The sequence below is a fragment of the Primulina huaijiensis genome, chromosome 3 (assembly GCF_012295235.1).
Source record: "Primulina huaijiensis isolate GDHJ02 chromosome 3, ASM1229523v2, whole genome shotgun sequence".
In the NCBI taxonomy this organism is placed as follows: Eukaryota; Viridiplantae; Streptophyta; class Magnoliopsida; order Lamiales; family Gesneriaceae; genus Primulina; species Primulina huaijiensis.
In genome coordinates this window covers 15,829,114-15,840,682 of record NC_133308.1, presented here as the reverse complement: position 1 = coordinate 15,840,682, position 11,569 = coordinate 15,829,114, and the positions used below count along the sequence as shown (strand labels likewise).

Genomic DNA, 11,569 nt, shown 5'->3' with positions numbered 1-11,569 from the left:
CCTTCCTATCGAAGAATCTCATGAAGATTTTACATCAGACAAAATGGATTTAGATGAACATATCAAACAGTTTGATCAAGAAGAAGACCATCTGACACAAACTAATCAACAAAGAAAATTTCATATCTCCAATGATCAAACCTTGAATGAACTAAAAATTCCTCAAGAAAATGAACAAAGCTTAGTTGTTGAGAAGATTACAGAAGTTCAAGTGCCTACACACTCTTCTGATGAGCTTCCAGAAATACCATTGACTAAAACATATGAGAATGCTGCAAATTTTGTACAGCACGATTGCTCCTGAACTTGTTAAAGTTTTCATTCCACAAGAAACTGATTCTTTAATCACAACAACAATTTCTCAACAACAAGCTATGGTCGTTGAATCTACTTCAAAACATCATCTCTAAATCGTCAACATATTGACTCAACAGAACAACAACATGTTTTTTCCTCTCCTTGACAGAAGGAAGTAACAACAAAAAATATTGATACATCTCTTCTGAAACTGCCATCTTTCAAAGACCTTAACTATAACATGTTTAAAGCTTCTCTAATTCTCACTCATCAGAAACAACCAGTACAGGAAACCGAACAAGAATTTTTCCCAAGGCCCAAGAACTTTACACAGAAGAAATTGCAGATGACCATGAACTACAAATTGGTCTTCCACTTAATAAAGAACCAAACTTGTTATAACTTGAGCTGCCATACAATTCTCCACCTACCTCGCCACCACAATTTCAAAATACCGATCAATGACTTGAAACAGACTTTACACAATTTCACGAAGTAAACTTAGTTCATCTGTAATACCCCATAATTAGGTATATATCCAATTATTATATATTACTAATAATTTTTTATTTATTAAAAATAAAATAAAATGAAATAACTAATATATTATATTTATATATACACATTCATACATGCATACATACCTACATACTATCATCATAGTTGCTTAACCAACACACCACCTCCTTTCTTGCCCAACCGGTGATCAAGATTTGTTCATCATAGATTGGAGATAAGGCTTGATCATTGCCTATAAAATGCACCCTTCACCTAAGGAATTTCAAGAGTTCTCAGCCTGAATTTTCGAGTTTAAGGAGTGGGTCTAGTATAGGGTGGAGTGGTGAGAGTTTATAGTTCAAAAAGTAGAGAAAAAAGGCCAAAAATATCTTTATATACCCAAAATCCTTCCAGAAATTCTATAAAAATTCCACAACACTCTCAACTTACCCAGAAATATACCACAAAAGGAGGTGTCGAAAAATCATTAGCCTATTTTTTGTTAAAATTCAGAAATCGCTACTGTCCGGGAAGGGAATCGTGAGGCCCATTTACTTTAATGACAATTAATGATCAAACAATAATGGTTTGATTTAAAGCTGCAGCGGAAAAAGGTTTAAAATGCTTTAAAACGGACCTCAAGGCCTAGAAAAATTTCGGCATGACCTCCCCATAAGTAGGACATCCCGAAAACTCAAGCAACAGTTTATATCAAAATATACTCCAACTAGAGTCAATAAAACAAAAATCGAAGTTAAACAACCTATAGCCGCACTGGCCAGGACTAATCAGAAATTAAAACTTACTCAATACTCACCAGATCATAAAAATCATAGAGTCGCCTCAGAACATAACAAGAACAACCAAATACTACTACAGATACACGGGGCATCTCCCCGGCAAATAAACTACAACACAAGACTGAAACAAACTCAAGACATACATATAGACTAACTGGGAAACTCCACTGACAAAACAAAGCAATCCAACCTCAATCATGAGCTCCACTGGCGGAACCTCGGCCTGATGCTGTAAAACGACTCGGGAGATCTGCCATGGTGCCCAAAAGCAACCACAGCAGCCCCCCAAGTAAACAACTGAGGTTAGGATTCTGTTATGAAACAGTTCAACAATAACAACAATAATCATAAATCATGCATAATCATATAATAAAATGTAATATGCAATGCATGAAAGTCTCAACGAATAATCGGGATAACAGGAGCCAACAAATGGTATGATAACAACTGGAATAATGCTCGAACAACAACACAGGGGAGCTATATCATCATGCAGCTAAACCGCCCTGCCAAGTATGCGAGGTATGCCAAACTGTGCTGAATAACACCCCTGACTCGGCCTCCATACAGCTGATATGCTATAACAGGATGGCACAACAGAACGAACTAGATGACACAATCCCAGCGCTCACCTCAAAAGGCTGCACTAACCACGGGATTGTTCAATCACATCTACGGTCTCATGTGTATAGGCCTATCAGCCACACAATGATCCTGAGATAAACAACAGTGCCAGATAACAATGGATATCAACAACGGGCTAACAAGAACGATAGGGCTCAACATGAATGTCGTAACAGTATGCCCTATGCTAAATGCCAATAATATGTAACAATAATAAACATATATCACAACGAAGGCATTTAACAACTTACAACAGTCAACAAATCATAAACACGATCAGTTCAACACAGAATGACAATTAAACATAATTTATGTTTTACCGTCGTATGTTATCGAGCTGTAACATACCTATATCATGAAAACGATCTTCAAGAATGATCAACTAAACTCCCTCAACCTAGAATAACAAAATAAGCCGAATAATTCCACAACTCATCATTAATTACATTCCAACCATTATCAACTCGATAATCCTTAGATTAATTCCAACGATAACAACCATACTATAATATCTTTCAATATCATACAAAACGATTCGACATAATTAATAGGCTCGCCGAATTATACCTCGAAGATTTCCAATGATCGAACCTACAACAATTATCCAATAAATACGTCAATAGAACGCTATTCGAACGACGAAAACAATTTAAATCAAAACGGGTAAAAACCCAACCCCGGGCAGCTTATATATATCAAACAAAGACTGGAATTAGCACATATTTACCAAGATCGAAGTTTAACTACTCGCTATTGGTTTTTAAGGTGAAGCTCGCCGGAGATGACGCCGAAAAACACTATTCACGACCAAAAACCGAACTGAAAACCAGCTGGAAAACGCAGGAACAGCAAGGTAAAAGTTAAGCTTCAAATCCTTGCTCAATATACTCCAAAAAACCAAGAAAAACCAAGCAATAGCTCACCTAAAATCGAACAAGAAACTCGAACAGGAGCAGCCACAAAACAGGGTTTGATTGGGGCTGAAACGAGCAACAAAAGTAGTGATTCATGGTTCAAAATGAAGCTATTGAAGTAAGGAAGAAAACCCCTCAAACCGTTCGAGATTTCGACACCGGACGGTAAAGTTATGGCTTCTCCAATATGAAGGTGCTGAAAGTGACGAAAATGAAGATGGGTTACAGGAATGGTTTGGGAAATTGACTTCTTCCTCTTTCTCTCTCTCATAAGATAAGTTGTGTGTATATATATGTATATTTAGTTACTAAAAAAATACTAACACATGCCCAATAATCCCGGTTTGTATTTATTTTGCTCTCATGTGTTATTTAAACTCTATATGTATTTTATATCGTTAAATTCTCCGATATTCTAAAATACATATTTTTAACAAACTTCTTGAATTTATTTGGCATAAATAATTATTTTAATTTACAACTCAATAATTATTTTAATTATGCCAAATTACCGGATAATTAATTACAGGGCCGTACACTTCTCCACCCCTTATACACATACATCTTACACACGATACGAAACCAACAATACAATATTAAGAATCAAACAGATATGGATAAGACGTTCTCATCTTCTCTTCTGTTTCACACGTTGATTCTTCTACACCATGCCTCGACCACTGAACACGTACAAGTGGTATAACTTTATGGCGTAAAACTTTATCTTTATGATCCAAGATACAAACAGGATACTCAGTATACGATAGAGAAGGGTCGAGTTCAACCTCATCAGGCTGAATCACATGAGATGGATTGGGTTCATACTTACGCAACATAGAAACATGGAAAACATCGTGGATGCCAGACAATGACTGGGGCAAATCCAAACGATAAGCGCAAGTCCCAATACGCTCAACAATCTCGTAGGGGCCAACGAAACGAGGTGACAACTTACCTCTCATACCAAAACAAACAACACCTCTAAACGGAGAGATCCTCAGAAACACAAAATCTCCAACTTGAAATTCTAGAGGTTGACGACGTCTGTTAGCATAACTAGCTTGCCGATCTTGAGCAGCTTTCATTCTCTGACTAATCAACTGGACTTTATCATGCATTTCCTGAACAATGTCAGGTCCAGTCAACTACTTCTCACCAAATTCATCCCAACAAAGAGGTGATCGACATCGTCTGCCATACAAAGCTTCAAAAGGAGCCATACCAATAGTAACCTGGAAACTGTTGTTATATGAAAATTCCACTAGAGGTAAAGCTTCTTGCCAACTATCTTTGAAATCCATAACCACTGCTCGAAGTAGATCCTCAAGTGTCTGGATCGTACGCTCTGTCTGACCATCTGTCTGAGGATGGTAAGTAGTACTCATCGCAAGTCGTGTACCCATTTCTTTTTGAAAACTAGTACAAAACTTTGATGTGAATATAGGGTCACGATCTGAGACTATTGCAACTGGAATTCCATGAAGTCTCACAACATTTTCAATATACAGACGAGCCATCTTCTTGTATGAATACGTCCTCTCATACGGAATAAAGTGTGCTGATTCAGATAATCTGTCGACGATCACCCAAATGGCATCGAAATGATGAGAAGTACGTGGAAAATGCGTGAAAAAATCCATAGCTACGTGCTCCCAGTTCCACTGAGGAACCTCAATACTATGCAGTAATCCTCCCGGTCTCATTCGTTCCGCTTTGACTTGCTGACAGATTATACAACGAGACACAAACTCGGCCACATCTTTTTTCATATTCTTCCACCAAAACTGAGGCTGTAGAATATGATACATTTTCCTCCCTCCTGGTTGGATACTATATCGAGTACAATGAGCTTTTTTAAGGATGGCTGTACGCAATTCAAGAATATCTGGGACAACCAATCTACCATTCAACCGAAGAGAATCATCTGAGTGAATTGAGAAACCAGATTGATGTCCTTGAGATACTAACTCATAAGATTTCAGAACTCGATCATCAGTTTTCTGAGCTGACTTTACAATATGAATCAACTCTGGCTCAACAGAAATCTGAGACACACAAACAACATTACCTTGGATATGAAAATCCAACCCAGAGGTGCAAATATCTTCTCGTAACTTAGAAACACGAATCGAGGATAAATTAACATCAACAACCTTACGACTCAAAGCATCGGCAATGACATTCACTTTTTCCGGATGTTACTGGATCTCACAATCATAATCTTTCAAAAGTTCCATTCAACCTCTCTGTCTCATATTCAGATCTGACTGAGAGAACAGATACTTCAAACTCTTGTGATCAGAATAGATTATAAATTGCTCCTCAAACAAATAATGCCTCCAAATCTTGAGAGCAAAAACGATTGCAGCCAATTCCAAGTCATGAATAGGATATTTAGACTCATGCGGTTTCAACTGACGAGAACCATAGGCCACCACTCTGCCATGCTGCATCAGTACACAACCTTGTCCTCGATTTGATGCGTCGGTACAAACAACGAATCCTCCAGAACCACTTGGAATAGTAAGAACTGGTGCATAAGTCAATCTATTCTTCAACTCGACAAAACTTGACTCACATTCATCAGACCAAATGAATCTCTGATTTTTCTGAGTCAGTTGAGTGATAGGTCTAGCAATCTTTGAGAAATTTTCGATAAATCTCCTGTAATAACCAGCTAAACCCATGAAACTACGAATCTCTGGCACATTGGTCGGTCGTGTCCAGTTCAGAACTGCCTCCACTTTACTTGGATCGACAGAAATACCATGTTGAGATATGACATGGCCCAGAAACACAACTCTATCTATCCAAAACTCACCCTTGGATAGCTTGGCGTACAACTGCTTCTTTTGAAGAATTCGAAGATCTAATCTCAAGTGTTTGGCATGCTCTTCTTCAGACTTGGAATAGACAAGAATATCATCGATGAATACAATCACAAAACGATCAAGATATTTATGAAATACTCGATTCATCAAGTCCATAAACACAGCAGGAGCATTGGTCAAACCAAAAGGCATAACAAAAAATTCAAAGTGTCCTTATCTCGTGCGAAAAGCTGTTTTCGGCACATCTTCTTGTCTAACCCGCACTTGATGGTACCCAGAACGGAGATCAATCTTAGAATACACCGAAGTACCTTGCAACTGATCAAATAAGTCATCAATCCTAGGGAGTGGATATTTATTCTTGACAGTAAACTTATTCAGTTGCCGATAATCAATACACATCCGCATCGTACGATCTTTCTTCTTGACAAATAGAATCGGTGCACCCCACGGTGAGGAACTCGGACGAATATAACCTTTACTCAACAAATCTTGTAATTGTTCTTTCATTTCTTTTAGCTCAACAGGAGCTAAACGATATGGTGCTCGAGATATGGGTTCAGTTCCTGGCATTAATTCGATACTGAACTCAACTTCTCGTTCTTGTGGAAAACCCGGAAGCTCTTCTTGAAACACATCAGGAAACTCACGGACTACAGGAATATTAGAAATATGTGGCTCATCTTGTGATAGATCAGCAGCATAAACCAGAAAACCTTCATGACCAGAATCTAACAATCGATTCATTTCAATGGCAGAAACTAGAGGAATCTTGGCTTGAGAACCACGGCCATAGAAATTCCATTTAAGAGCAAAGCTAGGCCTGAAACGAACTATTCCTCGATAACAGTCAACAGTGGCACGATTTGCAGTCAAAACATCCATACAAACGATACAATCAAATTCATGCATAGGTAGGACTATGAGATTCAGATACAAAACATTTTCATCGTGAAACAAAACCGCATTGAACACCACATTATCAGTGATAATCATTTTGCCCATCGGAGTAGCAACAGATAGATTGGAATTCATACTAGTGGTGCAAAGATCATTCGAAACAACGAATACATGAGAAACAAAGGAATGAGATGCTCCAGTATCAAATAACACTCGTGCTATAAAACCACATAGAGTACAGTTACCGGTAATGACAGTACCTGGAGCTGCCTGAGCCTCATCCTCAGTCAAGGCAAATACATGAACAGATGACTGATTCTGTTGACCACCTTGCCCTCTACTCTGATGCGAAGGGCGACTAGGCTGATTGGAAGACTGGGACGCTACTGGAATTCTATTACTTTGAGCTCCACTACCTGCCTGGACTGATTTCCCCGTTTTACTGGGATAAACTCTAGCAAAATGACCCAGCCGACCACAGTTATTACAAATCCCTTGAACTCCAACAAACTGATTACTCGAATGCTTGCCTCCACAGTGATCACAGTAAGGTCCACTATAACGATATCCACCACGGTTCCCTGAACTCGAAGAACTAGAACCAGGCTTCTTAAACTGCTTCCCACGTGGACGAAGAGATGCAGAACCAGATTGATTGAACTGTTGCCTTCCCGAATGATGATGTTGGGTAGTCACTCGATTGCCACTCTTTTTAAGACTAGCTTCAACCCTTTTTGTTATTTCCACTGCTTCAAGTTAATTCAGTGGCTTACCGGTAGAAACAAAAGGGTACAGATGATCGTTCAATCCTTCAATGAAACTTTCAACAACCGCAATCTGACTTGCAGCCACATGAGGAGCATATCTTAGCATAGCATAAAAAGTATCCGCATACTCTGCAATTGACATATCGCCCTGCTTCAAGTTATGAAACTCCGAAGCCTTAGAACTGTAAAATGATGGAGGACAATAACTTTCCTTAAACTTCAGCTTAAATATATCCCACGTTGGAACAATCCTTTGAGCATCTAAGGTCATCAATGTAGTAGACCACCACATTTTGGCACGATCTTTCAACTGATCACAGCTAATCTCAATTGACGCTCTGAAGGATACTCGATCAAATCAAACAATTCTTCAAACTCAGAAATCCATAGTTCTGCTTTCTCGGATCCCTCCGAACCACTGAATCGAGGTGGATGCGTAGAGTGAAAACGGGCAACTAACTCATCCATCCTAAGCTGGTCTAGATGATCAGCAGCTTGCACAACAAAATTATCATCAACAACCTTGACACGAGGTCGACCACGTCCACGACCTTGACCTCGAGCTAGAGGAATCTCATCAACAGGAATTTCTCCACCTCCCTCCATTCTATAAATTAAAACACCAAAACAATTAGAGTGGAAGTTAACAAATCATATAATCACGTAAGCATGTTGTCAAGTAGCATACACAGGCACAACAACCATTTTAGTGCCAAGACTCTAGTTCGAGCATATCCCAGTTTACGCTCTGATATCCCAGTTTACGCTCTGATACCAAGATGTGAGGCCCATTTACTCTAATGACAATTAATGATCAAACAATAATGGTTTGATTTAAAGCTGCAGCGGAAAAAGGTTTAAAATGCTTTAAAACGGACCTCAGGGCCTAGAAAAATTTCGGCATGACCTCCCCGTAAGTAGGACATCCCGAAAACTCAAGCAACAGTTTATATCAAAATATACTCCAACTAGAGTCAATAAAACAAAAATCGAAGTTAAACAACCTATAGCCGCACTGGCCAGGACTAATCAGAAATTAAAACGTACCCAATACTCACCAGATCATAAAAATCACAGAGTCGCCTCAGAACATAACAAGAACAACCAAATACTACTACAGATACACGGGGCATCTCCCCGGCAAATAAACTACAATACAAGACTGAAACAAACTCAAGACATACATATAGACTAACTGGGAAACTCCATTGACAGAACCAAGCAATCCAACCTCAATCCCGAGCTCCACTGGCGGAACTTCGGCCTGATGCTGTAAAACGACTCGGGAGATCTACCATGGTGCCCAAAAGCAACCACAGCAGCCCCCCAGTAAACAACTGAGGTTAGGATTCTGGTATGAAACAGTTCAACAATACCAACAATAATCATATAATAAAATGTAATATGCAATGCATGAAAGGCTCAACGAATAATCGGGATAACAGGAGCCAACAAACGGTATGATAACAACAGGAATAATGCTCGAGCAACAACACAGGGGAGCTACATCATCATGCAGCAAAACCGCCCTGCCAAGTATGCGAGGTATGCCAAGCTGTGCTGAATAACACCTCTGACTCGGCCTCCATACAGCTGATACGTTATAACATGATGGCACAACAGAACGAACTAGATGACACAATCCCAGCGCTCACCTCAAAAGGCTGCACTAACCACGGGATTGTTCAATCACATCTACGGTCTCAAGTGTAAAGGCCTATCAGCCACACAATGATCCTGAGATAAACAACAGTGCCAGATAACAATGGATATCAACAACGGGCTAACAAGAACGATAGGGCTCAACATGAATGTCATAACAGTATGCCCTATGCTAAATGCCAATAATATGTCACAATAATAAACATATATCACAACGAAGGCATTTAACAACTTACAACAGTCAACAAATCATAAACACGATCAGTGCAACACAGAATGACAATTAGACATAATTTATGTTTTACCGTCGTATGTTATCGAGCTGTAACATACCTATATCATGAAAACGATCTTCAAGAATGATCAACTAAACTCTCTCAGCCTAGAATAACAAAATAAGCCGAATAATTCCACAACTCATCATTAATTACATTCCAACCATTATCAACTCGATAATCCTTAGATTAATTCCAACGATAATAACCATACTATAATATCTTTCAATATCATACAAAACGATTCGACATAATTAATAGGCTCACCGAATTATACCTCGAAGATTTCCAATGATCGAACCTACAACAATTATCCAATAAATACGTCAATAGAACGCTATTCGAACGACGAAAACAATTTAAATCAAAACGGGTAAAAACCCAACCCCGGGCAGCTTATATATATCAAACAAAGGGTGGAATTAGCACATATTTACCAAGATCGAAGTTTAACTACGCGCTATCGGTTTTTAAGGTGATGCTCGCCGGAGATGACGCCGAAAAACACTATTCAAGACCAAAAACCGAACTGAAAACCAGCTGGAAAATGCAGGAACAGCAAGGTAAAAGTTAAGCTTCAAATCCTTGCTCAATATACTCCAAAGAACCAAGAAAAACCAAGCAATAGCTCACCTAAAATCGAACAAGAAACTCGAACAGGAGCAGCCACGAAACAGGGTTCGATTGGGGCTGAAATGAGCATCAAAAGTAGCGATTCATGGTTCAAAATGAAGCTACTGAATTAAGGAATAAAACCCCTCAAACCGTTCGAGATTTCGACGCCGGATGGGAAAGTTATGGCTTCTCCAATATGAAGGTGCTGAAAGTGACGAAAATGAAGATGGGTTATAGGAATGGGTTTGGGAAATTGACTTCTTCTTCTTTCTCTCTCTCATAAGATAAGTTGTGTGTATATATATGTATATTTAGTTACTAAAAAAATAATAACACATGCCCAATAATCCCGGTTTGTATTTATTTTGCTCTCGTATGTTATTTAAACTCTATATGTATTTTATATCGTTAACTTCTCCGATATTCTAAAATACATATTTTTAACACACTTCTTGAATTTATTTGGCATAAAATATTATTTTAATTTACAACTCAATAATTATTCTAATTATGCCAAATTACCGGATAATTAATCACAGGGCCTTACAGGAATAGAGCCGGAAAACTCGTTTTTCAAGTACTATTTTCACTCCCAATTTCCGTTACTTTGCTGACCGTATTTTACCTTAGTATAAAAACAAAATTTGTTCATTGTATGTCATACTTCTCATTCATGTCTTTGGTTCCCGGAATCGGCCTGAGAAATAGTGTTTTCCTGCAGCTGAAGTCGGGGTGTGAGTTTTACTAGTTTTTCCTTTTCTGGCACGTTTCGGCTGGGAATTTAAGAACACTTATAACATAAGAGTTCCGGAAAATCGTATTTGACGTTTGCTGGAAAAATCTTGGCCGTGCGTGGTGGCTGGAAGCCGGCCACGCGCCGCACACGCGCCTGCGAAAATCGAAGTTTTCATTTTTCGAAGCATGATCTATATTATTCCAAGGTACTGTACAAGTTTCGTAAATTTTGGATGAATATTGCATTTACTGTGAATTTTTAAAGAGAAATGCTATGATTTTCGGATATGATATACTATCTATATGATCATATAAACCTTTGTATAAATGTTCATAGCCTTCAATACTTGAAAAATATATCATTGGAATTAGCTATGAATTTTTATAATTTTTCGACTCACAAGTTATTTATTATGATTTTTGTGAATTATATATTAAATATTATATATATCGATTAATGATAAAATAATTTCAAATATTACCTATTTTGAATTTTTTTCAGTTAATATTATAATAAGAGTTGATATATAAAATATTGTAATTTTTGAAGTCAAATATTAATTATTGTAAATTTTAAAAATAGTTTTGACTATTAGAAAATAATTCTTACAATGAAATATTAAAAATAAATAAAATAATTTTTTTATGAAC

The 11,569-nt window shown here is 37.9% G+C and overlaps 1 long non-coding RNA gene across 1 annotated transcript; it reads right to left on the bottom strand.

Annotated features, from left to right (window-relative positions):
• Nucleotides 1-8,658: 8,658 nt before the first annotated feature.
• Nucleotides 8,659-10,442, bottom strand: LOC140973535 (uncharacterized). Its single transcript, XR_012174650.1, has 3 exons — nt 10,202-10,442; nt 9,846-10,108; nt 8,659-9,675 (listed from the first exon to the last, which is right to left on the bottom strand). It is a non-coding gene; the product is annotated as an uncharacterized lncRNA (long non-coding RNA).
• Between the last annotated feature and the right edge of the window lie 1,127 nt (nt 10,443-11,569).